Raw genomic sequence first — 18,921 nt, 5'->3', positions numbered from 1 at the left:
GAGGTACGTACAGGGCCTCGCGTGTAAAGGTGACCTAAAGACTAAAAAATTATTCACATCTGGGATATTTTGCAGGAGATTAAAACATGGGAAATGAAGTAAATGGATCAAAATCTCATTGGAAAGCAGCCTGCGGGCTCGGGCTGACTGGAAGTGAGGCTCAAGCATCCTCCGCGGCCCACTACAGACATATTGGGCAGGGGGCAGGGGTCTTTGCAGCAGCCCACTAGGCTGCTGTGCTCCACACCTGTTTTCCTGTCCAGAAAAGCATGCAAACTGCCTCCTCTCCCGTGGAGAAGTGCCAGAACCCCGCCATGCCACAGAGTTGTCCAAAACTGTATCCTTGGAAAAGGTGCCCTAGGCAAGCTCTCGGTCTGGGAGAGGCTTGCGCTGGTGCTGAGTGGATTCTCCTCTCTGGGGAAGCAGAGCCAGGGAAGCATGCGTTTCCTCTAAATAACAGTAGCTGTGAAACCCCCAGGGCTGAAGAGAGAGCTTGGAAAGTGCTCACCTCTAAATGAACGTCTTGCAAATGAAGTTTTCCCTGCCTGGGGCTAAGGAATGGAATAATATATGGTATTGTATTTTCAAAGAACAATATTATGTCACCAGAAACTTCTCTGCAACCTCCAAAATTATTTGACTTACCTGTTTCCCTAAACAAAGAAACCCTTTTCTTAAAAGTAGACGTCACTTTTAAGTGATGCCCTTCCCTGATTTCCTTGTGTGCCGCCCCACTTGGAACTCAGAAAAGAGCCAGAGGTTTCTGGTCTGTGATTTCTGAGTCTGCCACTAGTGTGTGACCAGAAAAAGACCAAAAACTTTCCGAATCCTGTGATGCTTACCTGTGAATGGGATGTGAGGATTACGTGAAGTAATAAAGGTTAAAATAATTCTATCCTTGCAAAGGACAGAGGAGAGCTCCCTCTCTCTGTCTCCCTCTCTCTGTGTCCTTCTCCACACCCCACCCCCAGCCCCACCCTGGCTTCTCTCTTATGGCCAAGGGGCTAGCACATCCCCTTGCTCCCCCGATCTTCTGGTGGTCCATAGCAGGACTGCAGGTGCACTGCCTAGACGTAGGCAACTCCTTTGGGGCACGACTCTCCCTTTAGCTTCAAAAGGTAAGTACTTTTGTGTGCTTGCACATGTTGTGTGCATGTGTGCATGTGTGCGTGCATGTGTGTATGTGCATGTATGTGTGCATGTGTGTGTGCATGTGCATGTGTGCGTGAGTGCATGTGTGCGTGAACCTACACTGAAAAGGGGCTGCTTTAGCTTGGAAAGCAAAGGCAGTAGCTGGTCTCAAAATGTTAGGGATCCTTGCGCTAAGCCTCTCACAGACTTTGAGACCCTATAGATCAGTAAATTTTAAAGGAAAATGGAAGGTAGATAGGGTTTCTATTTTTGTCATTAAGAAGTACAACCCGAAACAAAAAAAATGTACCATCTTTATTGTCATTTCATAACACAAACACCTTTTTTTTCTTTTCATGGACAGGCATCTGGAATCGAACCCGGGTCTGTAGCACGACAGGCAGGAACTCTGCCACTGCGCCACCGTTGTACCACTGTACACAAATACCATTCTAACACCAAGAAATTTAGAAAGATTATGTTTGGAGTAAAAAAACCAAAAATAAAAACATTCCTTTGAATGGAATAGATTTAATCCTATAAAAATTCCAGTGCACTGTCCAATTCTGAATTATTTACCGCAGACCAAAGGAAACCCTGTGAGCCTGAGGGGTCTGTAGGTCAGCACTTAGAAACTGGTTCTCTCAGGGACCCATGCTTTGCAACGTCAGCTAGCGCATGGATGGAGTTTCCTGAAAGTAACTTTTTAGCTTGGTTAGAGAAGAACCTTGGAGAATCTTTTTGTCTATCCCGATTAAAAACTCTTCTGCCATGATCCGCTCTTGTGATCCGGAACAGTAGGCATGTCTGCAAAAGCACCAGAAACGCAGCTCCAGCTAGCTTCCACGGCTATGGCTGCACCCGACGATGCCCGTCGGTAAGTCCTGATGGGAATCAAACAGGTCCTGAAGTGGGGAGACTGTCCTGGAGGCCGGGAGCCTCAGCCCCGGGCCGCTCCCACCTGGGCAGCTGCTCCAGAGCCCCCCGGGGGTTCCTGTGCCAGCAGCACTCACACGAGGCCAGTCCACTGGCTCTGTCACTGCACAGGGGAACAAAATCAAAGCAAAGAAGGACGAATCGGGAGGTGATCCCAGCTCAGCTCCAGGAAAGAAACTCCCTTATCGTGATCTCTACTGGTGGGTGGGACCAAGGGCCAGCAATGAGGTCAGTCTCTACGACACAGAACAGCAGTAGCGTGGGGGCTGACGTGAAACGGATGGGGACCCTAGATGACAGAGTGTGCCATCGCGTCTTTAGATGCACCAGTGTCCTGAGGTGCCTTTTCCTATGGTAAGGGTAAAACGTGCTACTGTAAGGAAGTACATAGTAACAGTGATGAATTGGGACTATTGAAATTGAGATATTAAGATAATACTTGAATAACACAATGGCAATTTCACAAATTCAGCTATTTTTTCAATACACTGCTTCTCCCTTTTTCCTTCAAGTCATATGCCACCCTCTAAACACTTAATAATAAACAAAAACTGGTGAACATTCTGAAATTACTTACTTATGCTAATTACTAAGACAAATCCCAGCTACCTAATGTAGAACAGTTCCCTTTATTACTTTCCAATCATATCTGGTTTCACATGAACAATTGTAATTGGATGTCACTGAATAATCTATCCACTGTTCAGTCTTCCTCCAACTGCAACCCACAGCAGTGCTTCTTCCCTGCACTGCAGCGCATCCACCTGAAGGGTTGATTATGGCATGAAACTATTTAAGAACGAGTGAACACAATTTAGATCTTAATGAACCATTCATTGGAAAGAAAACATGGGATGTAAAATCCTAAGGAGTTTCTTTCACAATAAAATCTCTTTTTTTTCCTAGTGGGTTTAGAAAAGTCACTTAATAAACCATAAGGGCCCTTGAAATTAAGAGGAACCGTCATGAGCCGTGGCCGTGTTGGGTAGCTAAGAGCCTGGGGGAAAGGCATGCCCAGGCATTGCTGCAGTATCATTTTGAAAATAAATCTGGAATCAAACTTGATTGTGTGTGTGTGTGTGTGTGTGTGTGTGTGTGTGTGAAGAAAGGCACTCTAATACAGAATGAAATCCACGGAGCCACTTTTCCCAGGCACACTGCGCACTTAGATGAAAGTGCGGGGCCTGAGTGCCTGGGCAGTAGCGCGGCTGCAGTGAAGGCCTGTCCCTCCCCTGCGACTGACAGTCTTCAGCCCTTACCTCGCGTGTCCCCAACTTAGCATGGCCGTGTGATCTTCCAGCCAGGCAGCTCCTCTCGCCACCTCCCTGAGCCAGGCTCCAGCTCGTTCAAGCCTTAGGCGGCGTTCGGGAACTTCAGTGAATGACCCGCCCAGCCTCGCCTCCCTCCAGCTGGGTTACTGCGCTCTGCTTTTTGTCTTGGTTTGGTTTTTGTTAACAACATCTTTAAGTGTCCAGAGACTTTCTCCCCAGGAAGAGGCCCATGCTTCCAAAAACCTCAATTCTGCAAATAATTTTAGGGAGTTCACAGATATCTAAAAACCCACTCATTAACCTCCTCGGGGTGATGTTTTCCAGGTTAGGCAGCCCTCTGTGATCCCTGCCCAGCTGGGCCATCACATGCATTGCATTTTCCTGACCCTGAGCTCCGGTTACACTGCTTCCTTCCCCAGCAAACTGTGCCACCCCTACACACGCACACACGTCCTCAAAGCTTGTCACCGCACTGAGCTTTCTGTACACATTTATGTGTACAGGATTTGTGCTGTCCAGCATCAGTTCTCACAAATGCTGGTGTGTTATTCTCCTGGGGCTGTTGTCATAAGTGCCACAAACTGGTGGCTTAAAACAAAAGGAATTCCTTCTCTCTCAGTTCTGGAGGCCAGAAGTACACAACCACGGTGTTGGCCTGGTGGGAGGCTCCTTCGTTGGCTCTTTGAGCTTCTATGTAAACTTGGTGGTCCTTGGATTGTAGACACATGCTCCAGCCTCTGCCATCTACTCCCTTAGGTCTTATCTCTCATTCTCTTCTTCTAATGACCCCACTCGTATTGGGTTTAGGGTCACCCTATCACTGCGACCTCATCCCAACCTGATCAAGATCCTGTTTCCAAATGTCAGTCACAGGACCAGGGGATAGGGCTTCAGCAGCCAGCAGTTTAGCAACTGCTGGAACACTTTCTTCTAAAATATTCACCAAACCAATGACATTATTTGAGGATGGGTCAGCAGTGGGACCCAAGGAGGAAGATGGGACTCTGCTGGGGGTTTACACACGATTCCAGCGAGAAGCAGAAAGGGCTATGGGACCAGGACGTGCAAGGCACACTGTAAATATTAGAGAGTGAGAAATGCCAGATCCCCATCTGACCAGATCAGCACTTGGGGTTTTTCTCTGGGGCAGCGCCACCTCTTTTATCCACATGGCAACTGAGGCTCCGGGGTGAGCTACGGCATCTCCATGCCCAGCCTGCCCGCCGTGCTCTGTCTTGCTCTGCTGGGGCGAGCCAGCTGAGCCTGTGTTCTTGCTTGGCCAGCAGGCTCCAGGTCTGGGGAGCCCTGACGGAGGCTGGGGGGCTGCGGGAGGAAGACGGGGCGCACACACGCCGGCTCCCAGCCACCTGTCCGTGGCCCAGACCCAGCCTAGTGCCCTCGCTCGGGCAGCGGAAGGCACCGTGTGTGTAGCCACGTCCCCAGAGCTAGCACCGTCTTGTCCTCGCCCCCACAGCCGTCAGCAGCTCCCTTCCTCAGAGGCCCTCCCTGGCTGCCATCTGGGTCCTTGAAGCTTCTAACTTCTCACTGCCCAGCCCTGCCCTCCACCCGCCGGTCCCTAGTTCTTCCTCCTTCTCCCTTTCCAGGGACCCAGTCACTGGCCTGTTAACAACTATGTATGTCAAATCCTCACGGCTGAGACAAGTGGGGCCTCAGCCAGGCTCATCCTCGAGGCAGGACCAGGAGGAGACACTGTGGCGCGTTGCTTTCCGCCTTGGGGGGCGCAAGGAGGGTCCGTAGTCTGAGGAGGGCAGCCTGAGCTCCAGCCCACCACCTCGTGTCCCTTAGAGCCAGCTGGGCGTGGCTCTCCGCAAGGCCACAGAACCTCTCCCCGGCCCGGGAGGGGTTGGGGCAAGTGCCCGGGTACAGCAACCTCGTGGGTGCCAGGTCCCCCCAGCTGGCCTGGCTCCTCGTCGGACTCTCACCAGGGCGTCGGCTGCCCAAGAGCAGGCTGAGAGGCTGAAGCCGCCTTCACCCCACCCCACCCTCTGGGCTGTGCTGGCCCTCTGCCCCCAGATTGCCCCCACCTGGGGCTCACATCTTGACTGTGGCCTCGGGGCCGAGGATACAGGGCTAGGGAATATGAAGATGTGTCTTTCTCTGCAGGCCTCAATCCCTGTGGAGAGGGCAGCTCTACCTGCTGACACGGCCACCTGCTCACACCTACCCAGGAACAGCAGAACCTGGACTGAAAGGCCAAGGGGGGACGCACTGACAGGCACCCAACAGCAAGTGCCAACTGCCCTTCTGCATTCTGCCACTCAATCTTTAAAACCATTGTCAGTAGAAGTGTCATTATTTTCCCTTCTGCACATCTGAGAAAACAGGCTAAAGAAGGCTCGGGTACTTGGTAAGGTTGAGACTTTGTGGATGGGACGTGGTCTCTGGCATCGAAAGAGATACAGAGAAACTCATGGGTGAGGGAAGCGTCTGCCATGGGTGGGGGGATGTGCATGGAGTCTGAAACCAGCTCTGACAGGAGGATACCAGTTCCAGTGGGGTTTGGGGAGCGATGGTGAGAGGGAGGAGAGCTCGTGTTTGCCTTGAGAGTGGCCGTGGTGGCCACTGCTGCTGTGGCAGCTTACTGTAGTCTTTGTCCCTTCTCGTAGATTTGCGGGGAGGGCTCCTGGGCTGCGGCTGAGCTACCAGTTTGTATAACCCGTGTGAGGTGGAATGCAGGTAGGAGCAGGAGCCTTTTCTAAGTAGACCTTTGTACAACTCTTGAGGATTGTATGTTTAAAATCCAGTGCCTCTATTTACACTCTCAGAACCACGATTCTGAGACCTGGCTGCAGAGGAGAAACACCCAGAAAGGTCTGTAAAAAAGGAGAGAGCTTGGACTCCCTCCCAAGAGATTACAAACCAACTGGCTGGGAGGCCGAGCTCAGGCACCAGGTTAGCTTGTTCTGAATCTCCTTCCGAAAGTGCAGCCAGCTGAGAACCACCACCTGCCAGCAACTCCACTCTATTTTCCATGTGTGTTATTGTTAAGTAACACATCTAAAACCTGGAGGCTTGGCTGGCTGTTGACAAAGTGTAGGTTTAGTCCTCCTGGAAGAAGCACACACAGAAGTGTACCGGTTTGGGGTGTTACGTCCCCGAAGGCCGTGCTCTCTTGAACCATCCCTGTAGGCACAGACCTGTTACAGGTGGGACCTTTTGATTAGGTTGTTTTAATTGAGACGTGACCCACCCAATTCCAGGTTGGTCTTAATCCTTTACTGGAGCCCTCTATGCAGATAAAGATGGTTAAGGCTGAGCAAGCACAGAGAAACACCCAGAGAAGTTTGGAGAGCACTTGAGAGAGAAAAGCCCTGGAGAAGCTTGGAGGAGCCACCAGGACCGAGAGCTGAAAGCAATGCAACCCAGCAGCGAAGGACCAGCAGAAGCTTTGCCGTGGGCAGAGGTGTCCCAGATGCCAGCAGCCTGTCTTCAGAGGAGGTGTCGTGCTGTTGAGGCCTTAGTGGGACATTTTTACAGCCTTAGAACTGTAAGCCTGTAAGCTAATAAATCCCCCTTGTAAAATTTCTGGTATGTTGCATTTCAGCAGCTTTCGCAAAGCCAAACAGGAGGCTGGGGAGTCCCGTTTGTCTCAGCAGACTGCTACATGTGCAACATTGGTGATGCTCGTTTTACCTAAAGTCTCAGGAGAGGAAAGAACCTCAGTCCTGCTTGGCCAGCTGCAGTATCACAGGCTGCAGGAAAGCAGCACCTGCCCTTTGTCTCTCAGGTGCTAGAAGAGCCCTCAGCAGCTCCCGGGCAGCTGTCTGGTCAGTGGGGCAGGGGCAGATGTCAACTTTGTATCTGAATCAGAAGGACAGCTACTTGCTCAGGAAATAATTCACCAGTGTCAGGCTTTATTCCCAGTATTTTGAGAGAGTATCATTCGCTTTCCTCAACTTCCTTTTGCCATGGCCATGACAGTGAAGTTTATTTTTAAATTTAACAGTGCCTCAGGACTCTTTCTAGTCTGCAGTTTAAGAAGAATCAGCTTGAAAAATGGCTTATTTTAAAAATTTGAACACACAGAGAGTGTTTTTTAAACTTCTCACAAACATTTGCAGATGCCATGAAAAACTTCTATGTTGTTTTAAAGGAGAGGAATACAGAAACTTTCATTTTTAAGTGAAAATTGCTGTATGCTTTGTGCAAACTGCTCAGCAGTATCATTCTTTTGGTGAACACAGAAATCTGCCCTCGGTTCCCCCCGCCCGTGCACCAGAGATGCCCACGGCGACAGCCGTCAAGGAACAGACTCTCGGTGGGGGTGTGTTTTCCTGTAGCTGGTCTTTCCACCCTGGCCAGTTCAGAGTCCGAGTTGTCCGGGTGCTCAGACCCAGGCTGCGGACTCCCGGCGCTGAGTGCCCACAGTCTCCCTGCAGGAGGGCGGCCCACGCAGCCGGGCCTCGGCCAGGGTGTCCCCAGGGGTCAGGAGGGGCTTCTCCGGACCGATCAGCGAAGGGAAGCCCACGACACGGGGTCTGTCCTCGGCGCCCGCCCCGCGCGCAGCTGGGGAGCGGCTCCGGGAAGTGGGCGGCCCTGGGGCAGGGCTGGGCGCCCGGGACAACGGACCCTGCCCCTCGCTGCCCGGCCCTCCTGGAGGGGTCTTCGCCCCGGCGCCAGGCCCGACCGCCCCCGGCCCCACCAACCCCGGCCCCGGCCTCAACCGCTCCGCCACGCGGGGCGCAGCCGCGCGTGACGCCGACAACAAGCCGAGAAGCCAATTTCCACTTGCTGAAAAACGGTGCGGCTCTTAAAAGCGCGCGTGACGTCTCTGATGACGTCAAAGCGCCTCCTCCCCCCGCCGCGGGGCTCGCCCGGGGCTGGGCAGTGGGGGTCGCGCGTGGCCGGGCCGCGCACCCCGCCCGGGCGCAGGAAGCGGGTCCTGTCGCTGCGGAGACCCCCGACCGGGCTCCGCGGAGCGGCTCTCGGGGTGCGCCCTGGGTCCGGCGCCCCGCGCGCCTCCTCGGCCTGGGGGGCGCCCGCACCCGCAGCTCCCCTCTGCGCAGCCCGTGTTCCCGCGGATGACAGTGCCCGGCGCGGGGCTGTGCGGGCAGGTGCCGCCCGAAGGCCCTGCGTGCTGCCGCCTCGCCCCCAGCCCCGACCCCGACACTGCTGCGTGATCAAGCCCCCTAGTTAACAGCACGGCACACCCACTTCCCACAGTTGTGTGGATTGTGCAAAAGCCAGAACACAATGCGAGGGTGCGGCTGCCCACCTAAGTCCTTGTGCATTTGTTTATATTTCAGCTAATCTAGGATAGAAATGCTGAGGCTTAGAGGAGGAAAGCACGTTACCCACAAACTGCTGACCTTGTACAGCTAACAGTCTTTTCCAGTTGCGTGGCAGATCCTCCTGCTTCTGCACACGGAAGCCTTTCCGTGGAAAGAACACCGCAGCGAATGCGGAGGGGTCCTCTGCTAGAATGGGAGCAGCGGGGTAAAGGGGCAGAGGGCGGCGTCCAGGGCTCTGCCCTCACAGAGGCTGTGAGTGAACCCAGGGACCGCAGAAAACTCTTCCTCAAACCTCCAGAAAACTGCCAAAGGTCTGCAGCCGCAGCCCCAAATCAAGAAGAAAGCCACGGAAAAGCCGTGGGATCTGGTCACACCTGCCCGCCCCCCGGCTGCCCCCAGCCCTTGGCGCCGTGCTCCCCGTGGGTCCCAGGTCCTGGGTCTAGGCTCTGGAGGCCGCAGAGCAACGCTGGCGCCCCTGGGGAGCAGAGCGGGCGCTCATGCCTGGGGGAAGCACAGCGCTGGTGACGGACGGTGGCGGGGCCCCCTACATTGGGGCTGTGAGTCATCCACTGAGTGGGGTGCTCAGAGAGCTTGGGGGGAGGTTTATGTTGTATACATTTCCACCAGTAATGAAGAAAAGAGAGATAACAGCCATTGAATGCAATACCTGGCACCGGATGGGGTGGAGGAGAAAAGGCTTGAAATGACATTATGTGGAGATGAGAAAGAATTGGAATAGAGAATGTAAGCTTTATATCAAGGCTAAATTTCTTGGACTTACTACTTGCACTTAAGGTGATGACGTAAGCGGAAGATCCTCATTCGAAAGAAACGCACACGGAAGTATTATGCGTTCAGGGAGCATTCCCCACTCCCACACGTTGAGAAAACAGAAAGAAAGTGGTATAGCAAAGGGGGCAAAAAGTTAAAATTGGTGGATCTGGTTATCACGGGCTGGGGTGTATTGGAAAGCTCTGAGTTTTTTTATGTTTATAACTGTCCTGTAAGGTTCAAATTATTTCAAAATAAGAAGTTAAAGAGATGAGCACTGATAAAACATGGTATATTCATACAATGGAATATTACTCGGCTGTGCAAAGGGGTGAAGTTCAGATGCACACAACATGGGTGACCCTGAAGACATGGTGCTGACTGAAACGTCAGACACTGAAGGACAGAAATGGTGTGGCCTCCTTTGCAGTAATAATTAGAATATGTGAGATCACAGGCTGAGGAGCTAGATCACAGGTGCCCCGGGACGTGTGGAGGCGGGAACAGGGGCGACGTTTCATCGGCAAGGGGGTTCTGTGTGAGCTGATGGGAGCATTTTGGAGTGGATGATGTTTGTGGAGGCACAACTTTGCATATGTAATTAAAAGCATTGAATCGTCTATTTGAAAGTGACTGAGAAATTTTGGATTGTATATATGGTACCAGAATAAAAGTTTTAAAAAAGGTTTAGAATTATGCAACATAAAGACTGAACCCAAATGTGAACTGTGGTCTGTAGTTAGCAGCCCAGTTATGTATTTTTAATCAATTATTACAAAGATGTTGCATTAATACAAAATGTTAGTAATAGGAAAACTGCAGGTATGAGAGGGGTATAATGGGAACTCTGTACTTCCTGTACAATTTTTTCTATAAACCTACAACTGCTCTAATGGAAGAAAATGCAACATGTGAAAAAAACCAAAAAACAAGACAAAAGGGAGAGTAGGAGACAGCTAAATATATGTGAACAGGGAAGCTAGCACGGTGAGGCTTCCCAAATAGTGTCAGCTCCAACCTTCCGAGGGCTGGTGGCGGGAAGTGTCACTCTGTCCCCTCGGGGCCGTCTGCACACTTGAGGAGGGGTGATTCCTTCTCTCTTTCCTTACTCCACGCTCTGGAAGCAATACTGACCTTCATATAGAAAAAAGCAACTGTTTAAGTAAGCGTTCATTTTACAATTGCATGCCTGTTATTAAATCCCATGACCAAATTGCAGAACCATCGAATACACTAATTACTATAATTTTTATTTCAAGTATTCCTCTAATATTTTTGTAAGCTGCTACAATCACACAGTCATCTTGTGCTGGGATTTTCCCTTCTGGGTTCACTCCGCAGATGACCCAGCACTGGGGGATGCGGGAACCTCCGGGAAAGACGTCACACCTAGTCCTCAACTTGAACAGATGTAAATGTTCAGTTATTTGCTGCTCTGCAGTATGCATGTTTATTTGTATAAGGAGCTTTCAGAATATTTTTTCAGCCTACGTATCTCAGCCTAGCTCACTAGCAACGTGATCTCAGGCAAGCTGCTTCTCATTTTCTGATCCTTTGTAAAACAGTACACGAAATCTTACCTCAAGGATGCTGCAAGGTCAAATGTCTGGTGACAGTAGCATAGGCAGAGAATAAGTAATAACTGCTGTTGGGCAACAGGCAACAGTCTTAGAGACCAGCCTAAAGAGCGTGTAAACAGAAAACTCTTAACGTAAAAGAATTCCTCATGCAATTTATAGGATCCAAACAATTTAGGAACAATCTGAGTGTCCAGCCGGAGTGAAGAGGTAAATGGATGAGGCCGGGCCGCAGGTGGATTTGAGGGAGCCTGAGAACATCAGTAGGCATGTTTGCAGCCCTGTGTTCCTCCCCTCTGCTCGTGAACACTAAGCAGTCGCCCCAGGAAGTGGCCCTGGGCGCCAGGGGCGTCTCCCTGCCCTGCAGTGCTTTGGACATTCCAACCATCGCTCCACGGCCGAATCCTGGCATTCTGGACTGACCCTAGAGCTTGGGTGCCACCTGCCCTTGCTCACTGCCCTCGTTTGCACCTGGCCTCTGCTCCTCCTGGCACATCACTTGCCCCTGGTCTCTGCTCCTGGGCCACCTACCCCCGGCCTCCACCTTCATGTCACCTGCCCTGTGTCACCTGTACTCGGTTTCCACCCCTTGTGGCACCTGCCCTTGGCCTCTGCCTTCATGTCATCTGACCCTGACCCCTGCACCACCTATCCCTGGTCCCTGCCCCATTGCACCTGCCCCACGTCTCCATTATTTGGGGTCCTGATCAGACTCAGCAGGCTCCCCCACAGTCCACATTGCTGGGCTCTCCTCAGGCCTAAGGGTCTCCCCGCCCCTGGACGTGGCTCATTCTATCTTGTTCCCCTGTTGTGTGTGTGTGTGTGGGGGGGGAGGTGCAGGTGAGGGGATGGGCTGGCAGAAGACCAGGTTTCTGGGGATGAGGCTGATGGTGTCACACCAGCCTGATGTGCTGGGGTCGCAGTCCTTGCCCCCTCCCCCAAGCTCTGATGCTGATTCTTGCCCGGCTCCCGTCTTGTTTCTCGCGGCTTGACACTTTATTTTTCTTTCTCTTTCAGCCTATTGCGCCTCCCCGCGAGCTGCCACAGGCCCTTCCCCTCGACCTGCTCTGCTGCGCACCTGGGAACTGGGTCTGGACTATTTCCCTCGGGCTGCGGGAGTGCCGGGGGCCAAGGCACTTTGCCAAGGCCGCCGGTGGCCCCTCCGGTGGGATCCAGCGGAAACCCTGACCCAGGGATAAAGATGCACGAAAAAGGCAGGAAACAAAATTCTAAATGGAAGATGATCCTAACCCTGTTAAACCAAACCTACTTATGGGAGAGCCACTGGAAGAAAAGCCCAAACATATGCAGTGTTCATACATGCAGGATCTGCTATAACTTTGCTTCTTGAATTTTCTAAACTTTTTCAATGCATTTGTTACCTTTGTATTACAAAACTGAGAAAAGCTGAGGAATCACAGCAAATAACCCAGACGTTACTACTAAATCTATATGAAGGAAAACGTCCCTTTCACCCTCTTCTCTGGCTGCCACTTGCTAAGAAGCAGTAGGGAGCTTTGGGCCCCGGAAGTGCCTGCTGTCCCTGCAGGACCGGCAGCTCCCCCGCGTCCACGCGGCCTCCGCCTCTGCTGCTTCTGCAGCTTCCACTTCCGCTGCTTCCGCTTCCGCTTCCTCTGCCTCCGCTTCCACTTCCGCAGCCCCCTACCCGCACCAGCTTCCGCTTCCGCAGCCGCATACCCGCTTCCGCTGCCTCCGCTGCTTCCGCTCCCGCAGCCCCCTACCCGCACCAGCTTCCGCTTCCGCAGCCGCATACCCGCTTCCTCTGCCTCCGCTTCCGCTTCCGCAGCCCTCTACCCGCACCAGCTTCCACTTCCGCAGCCGCATACCCGCTTCCACTTCCATATCTGTAGCGGATGCCGCTGGTCCCCCCTCCATGTCGCATTGCCCACGTCCATCCCCGCAGAGGACCCAGGGACCTGCAGCACCCGCCCCCTTTCCCGGGACGTTCTCTGCCGTGGGAACCCACAGGGGGCGGACCGAGACCCCCGGGAACTAAGGTGCTCCCTCCCCAGCAGCCCCCCGCCCTTGCCCCAGGGGAGCAGGCACACTGCCCCTGGAGCCCCAGCAGGACCCAGAGGGGCCGTCTGCTGGGTGCTGCCCCTGTCGTGGCTGCGGGCCACTGGCCGTCTCCCGTCACTCTCCCGTGGGCCCCAGGGCTCATGTCCCCAACACACTGTTGGCCCTGAGGTCCTCATTTCAGGGTCTATTTCCGAGAAGAACCAACCTAAGAAAACCTCCATATTCACACCTGTTCCCACGTCCATCCTCTGCCCACAGCTGACCCCAGGGGCTCCAGGATGAGGTATGGCCATGTCTTGGCCCCCAGGACCATGGCTATGACCTGATTTGGAAACAGGGTCTTTGAGTCTAGGAGCTTAGTGAGCTGAGTTCACCCTGGACAAGGTGGGCCAGTGACAGGAGACCAAGGAAGATGGCTGTGTGAAGACGGATGCAGAGGATGGAGCAAGGCAACCACAAGCAAGGGTCACCAGGGATGGCCAACCTGGCAGCTGGAAGAGGAAGGAAGGTTCTGCCCCGGGAGCATTCGGGGGGAGCGGCCTGCCCAGCCTGAGTTTGGGCTTCTGGCGTCCAGAGCTGTGGGAGAAGAAATTTCTGTTTTTAATATCTTGAGCTTGTGGTGCTTATTACAGTGAGACCCACACACCTGCTGAGGGTTAATGTAACCTTGTGTGGCATGGCCAGAAATGTAGTTAAAGCAGGTCCAGGCACCTGTGCGGTATTATGTTTCCTTCTGGATACAGCATTTTTGGGGTCCAGAAGCCTGGCAGCTGGAGGACAGAGAAAGGAAGTGGAGCTGCTTGTCCTGGGGGTAACCCATCAAGGGAGGCAGCTGAGTGCTCCCCGGGGGTCAAGCAACATGTGGCAGAGCAGTGAGTGTACCCTGTGGTTTTCCAGAGGGCAGGACTCCAGCTGCCTGCAGAGGTTGGAGAAAGGGAAGCACTGCTCAGGGAGGTGACCAGTGCTCCAGCAAGTGGAGCTTCCCCTTGCCCTTTGTCCAGGTCCCTGGAGCTGTTCAGGCACAGGATAAAGGTTACCTAAGTCTATCCCATCCCCTGGACAAACCTTGGATACCCATGTGAGCTGGGTGGTCTCCTAAGTTCCCTTGGGCTCCAGCACGTGCCTGCGTCCCTCAGACCCCACCCCCCATGGCTGCTGTCACCGTTCTCTGGCCCCTTTACCTTGGCTTTGCGCCAGCTCCTGGGTTCTCCCTTTATCTGGGACCTGGCCCTCTCCCTGGGCACAAGCCCCGTATCCCAGGCTTACGTCGCCCGGTCCTGCTGTGACCCAGCCTGACCCCCAGCCCTGGCCCGACCACAACCCCAGCCCCAACCCAGCCTCCACCTGGCCGCTGGCTACCCCCACGCCCATTCTGCGTAGCCCCCACTGGCTGACCTAGGAAGAGGGAGAGGCCTGGGCAGGAGCCTGAGCTGCAGGGAGCTGGGTTAAAGGATGCCATGAGTCCCCTTGGGACCACAGTCCAGCCTTCCTTACCCTCGTTCCTCTAGCGTAGTAAGTTAAAACCTTCCTTCCTGGGCTGTGGGAATCAGGCCTGTTTCCTCCTCCCCCCAGGCCCTGCCCTTGGTTGCTGGCTGGGCCTCCCATTGGTCAGGAAGGGAGGGAGGGAGGAAGGGACGGCCAGCCCCGGTGATCCCATTCTGTGGGCTAGGCGGGTCCTGCCACCCAGTTGGCGGCTTCCCATGGGGAGGGTGGGGCTGGACAGGCAGGGACAGGCCCAGCAGGGAGAGGCCAGAGTGCTGGAGCCAGGGTCTGGGAATTCAGGGAACTGAGCAAGGGAAAGTGTGTGGGGCCAGTGCCGCCTGCTTTCTCGGCAGTGCTTGCTGTGCACCCTACCTTCCCAAATCAGACTGACCATGGCCAGAAGAGATCTTCCAGTCTGCAGAGAGATGGAGAGGGGAAAACTGTACCACGTGCGGGCCAAAGGCTGTGGGAAGGGGGCCCCGGGCTCTGCACCCTGGGCGGGGCCAAGACCGCTGATCACACGTTGGAGGGGAGACCCTGGGAGGTTATTTCGGCTCCCCCAGTGTGCTCGCAGGTGGGGCTCAGGGTGGGGGTCAGTGCGAGTGGGCGCCCAGCCTCAGTAGTTTCCGGAGGCCACCCTAGGTGCTGCGTCTGTGCCAAAGGAACGAGGCCTCCCCTGGAAAGGGCGGGACCCTGCCTGTGGCCCAGCAGGGATTCATGACCTTGTTAGCTGTGGAGACCCCCACCCTGTCCATGATGATCTGGGCTAAGGGGGTGATTCGGGGTACAGCCAGGCAGGGTCTGAGGGGACAGCTGGTGATTAGGGGTTAGGGCTGGAGAGTGAGTCCATCTCTGGCCCTGACCAAATGCTGGGTATGGGAGCTGGGGTGAGTGTTCTCCGCTGCCGAAGCACAATGCTGTGCCAGGAGGGGGATCGCCCTGATTTCCCAGGGAGAGCCTGAGGAAGCCTCACGTTTGGGGGCTCTCTCAAGCTTTGTCATACACACCCTTTCTTTTGCGTCCTGATTTGCCCCATTTTCTCTATCATAAAGTGCTGTCTATAGTACTTTGTGAGTTACATGATCCAATCTAGTGAATCATAAGAGCTGAAGGTGCAAGGGGAGTCCTGGAACTTGCAGTCTGCTGGGCAGATGTGAGTGTGGGCAAGGGGGCTCCACGCTGGCCATGCTTTGTGAGTGGGACGTTCTTGGGCCCATCTTTCCCTGTGGAGTGGTCACTAACTCTGGGTGGGGGGGTCAGAAGTCACTGTGTGACCCACTTGCCTCTGCTTTGGTTGCAGCTTGGCATGCTCTGCAGAATGCAGGGAGCTTGCATGGGTGGGGGCTAGAGGTCCCAGGCCCCAGCCCCCAGTGCACACTGGCCTCTCCTGGAGGAAGGCCTGGTGGCTGACTGTGACTCCGAGAGCTCTGGGGTTGTCTGTGGCAGCACTAAATGCCCCTTTGCCTTCCCTCTCACTTTTCTTCAACATTTGTGGTTGTTAATTTGTATGTCTCTTGTCTCCCCTAAGATTTTCCCTTCTGAAACCCTGAGCTCCTCCCTCATGATTCCTCATTTTATTTTCTGGGCATGTGAGGATACCCCTGGTGCCCAGCCCCTGTCGGAGCTGCTCCTGCCATCTAAACCATCTCCGGCTCATCCCCGTGGCCTTGCCCCTCCCTGGGACACACTTGGCACGTGTTGCCTTGGCGGGAAGTGTGGACAGCAGAGGCCTCATGAACATGGAGGGGGCCAGAGCTCGGTGTGAGTAGAGGAGCCCCGGGAGGCAGGAGACCAGCCCTGAGGGCAGACAGGGCCCGGGAGCCTTGTGGGCAGAGATGAGCCCCCCTCTGCTGGAGACCCAGGGGTTGGCCAAACCTCACACATGCTGTCCAAATATAAAGGCAGTGCCTGACATGTGGATTGCCCATTTAAACTGTTGCAGCTTGTGATGTGGCACCCATAATCTGAGTTGCCACCACCTCAAGTGTCGGCCCCCCACCTGCAGATTTTGTGCAGTGCTTTCCAAGATCAAACCATCAGACCTACTTCTCACACCTGGCTATTTCTATTGTTTTAACTTTTACAAAGTAGAGAGGGAAGACACAGATAATAAATAGAAAATATTTATTATACAGCATTTTCAAGATTATTTGACAAAAGGCAGTAACAAGCCAAAAGAAAACACTTTTACAAGAAGCTAAACAACTTGTACATACAAACATTAACGTGAAAACTTTCTGCCCTTTTGGTATTTGGCACATCTGTGTACATTTCCAATTGTGAACAATTACAATATAAAAGCTAATACTGTAATGAATCCAAGAGAACTCGCACTGGTGAGAGCAGCAGGATTTTGGAGTAATTATGTGACTCAGGGCTTCACGTCTCAGACCAAACACTCAAGACACCTGACGTCGTCAGAGCAACAGACATTGTTCTCCTCATCTGTTCTTAGTTTTTTTTTTTTTTAAACATTTTCTTGTTTTATTATATTTTGTTTGTTTGTTTGTTTTTTACATGGGCTGGGGCCGGGAATCGAACCGAGGTCCTCCTGCATGGCAGGCAAGCACTTTGCCCGCTGAGCCACCGCGGCCCGCCCTGTTCTTAGTTTTTAAAGTCTGAAAGCCCACATCCTGCGATATCAAGGACATATGCTGTGGCATTACAGAGAAAACACGTTTCACTAATGCGAGGCGCTGCGCTTTCCTTGCTGGGTGGCCGCGCTTGGCTCTCCAGCCTGCTCTGTGGCAGGTTAGGGCTAGCATCTGCATTTCTGACCCGAGTCCTTGCGTCTCACCCGGGTGCTCTGAAATTATTTTTTAGAGGAAAAGCGGTTGGTCCCCCGCACAGCACTGATGAAAGCGCACAGCAGGATGTGGCGAGACCTAAGGACAAGCGCCTTAGACAGAGGCGTCAGTTCTGCCTCTGGACAGACGCGCAGTGGGAAGTTAAAGATCCCGAGAGGATTCACCGCTGGGAAACCAGGAGCTTCAGCATATTAAAAATACGACTGATTCAAAGGTACCGCAGAGATATTGCAGGGGATACGCTTCATCTTAGAAATGATAGGAGAAATCAGAACAGTACGAAAATGCTCTTTCGTTGGGATGAAAAGGGAGGGCAAAAATGGAGTAGCTGGGTGTGTACATGGCTATCACACCACAAGATACAAAAGAAATAACAATGAAGCAAAGTTAGGAGAGTGAAAATGCAGGAATAAAAGCACGTAGAAATAAAAACTGACGGGCATAAAATGAACGAGTAAGTACTTGATAAGTCGGACCAGACTTAGAGGCCAGTGTACACTTTGTACACACAAAGCACAAGGAGCTATGGAAATGTTTAAAAAACTCTAAAGTGACATGAAATGGTCTACAGACTGTCTTTTTGACGTTGTTTTAATGATGATTTTGGCGTGTTTATAAAATGTATCTTTTTCTTGTTACTGACACTTGTTGTGAACTTTTAATATAATAAATTTTCAAACCACTTTATTCTTAGCACATTTCCACGTGGTGAAGTATTTGAAGATAATGAGTTCCCTCTTGGAAGAGGACTGAGGGGTGAGCTGCTGTGCAGACACTGGATGCCAGCACCCAACTTTCCGAGAGCTGCTGCAGACCTGCTTGACCATCATGTAGGAACAGGACCTGAGCAGAGAGACATCTGTGTCTCATCGGAAAAACAATGTCCTAGTTGTGGGTAGGTGGACGCCACACGGCAGGAATTTGGAAGCGCGGCACAGAGGACACACGGTTTAGGGTTACCGGGACTTCTGTGGCCAGCCGAGGGCTCTCTGCGCTTGGACTGGTGGTTGCGGTTCTGCGCCCCGGGGGAAGGTGGGGTGTTTCTGCAGTAACAACGAGAAACCGTGGCCACAAGGTAGGTACTGCGTCCTCCGTGCCCACTGGTGAGGGTGATTTCCTATGGTCACAGGTAGGCAGCGGCGCTGCAGGAAGAGCCCTGCGCACAAGCACAGGCTACTCGGTGGGGCGCGGGAGATCCCTCTTGCTCGGCCCTTTCCCAGAGGGTAAGTAAGGAGGCGTCATGCAGCGGTAGGCTGTGCCCCGAGGCTTCCCGGTGGTCTGGCCCTTCCTTCTTGCCCCCTCCACCCTCCCACTAAAGCCCTTTCTGGAGACGATTTTTGCGCGTATCCAGGCCTAAATAGAGCGGAGCCAGTGAGCAGCGGCCTGTCGGCCCCACAGGCTGGCAGGATCGGGCAGCGGCCTGGGACGCCTCTGCCTGGAGCTGCCAAGGGCCACCCCCCCCCCCCCCCGCCGTCTGTTCCCCAGGGGTCCCTCACACCCCCGCTTCCCTTCGCGACCTGCCCCACAGGAGGAGTGGCCAGGCAGGGAGCGCCTGGTCCCAACAGCCACGCGGCTGCCCTGCGGGGTGGGGGGCTGGGGGAGGGGTCCACGTTTCTCCGAGCGGTGGTGCGAACGGGACGTCTGGCGGTGGAGT

The 18,921-nt window shown here is 53.5% G+C and overlaps 1 long non-coding RNA gene across 3 annotated transcripts; it reads left to right on the top strand.

Annotated features, from left to right (window-relative positions):
• The first annotated feature begins 12,760 nt into the window (after positions 1 to 12,760).
• On the top strand, positions 12,761 to 18,485 carry LOC143668838 (uncharacterized). Of its 3 annotated transcripts, none has more exons than XR_013168580.1 (4): positions 12,761 to 16,219; positions 17,284 to 17,481; positions 17,962 to 18,166; positions 18,401 to 18,485. It is a non-coding gene; the product is annotated as an uncharacterized LOC143668838 (long non-coding RNA). The 3 variants fall into 3 exon arrangements; XR_013168581.1 differs by lacking the exon at positions 18,401 to 18,485 and having other exon boundaries at positions 12,761 to 13,850; positions 13,980 to 16,219; positions 17,962 to 18,343; XR_013168579.1 differs by lacking the exon at positions 18,401 to 18,485 and having other exon boundaries at positions 17,962 to 18,343.
• The last annotated feature ends 436 nt before the right edge of the window (positions 18,486 to 18,921 follow it).

Source organism: Tamandua tetradactyla, chromosome 25 (assembly GCF_023851605.1).
Source record: "Tamandua tetradactyla isolate mTamTet1 chromosome 25, mTamTet1.pri, whole genome shotgun sequence".
NCBI lineage: Eukaryota > Metazoa > Chordata > Mammalia > Pilosa > Myrmecophagidae > Tamandua > Tamandua tetradactyla.
The sequence above is the reverse complement of the archived record's forward strand: the minus strand, read 5'-3'. Positions and strand labels throughout refer to the sequence as shown.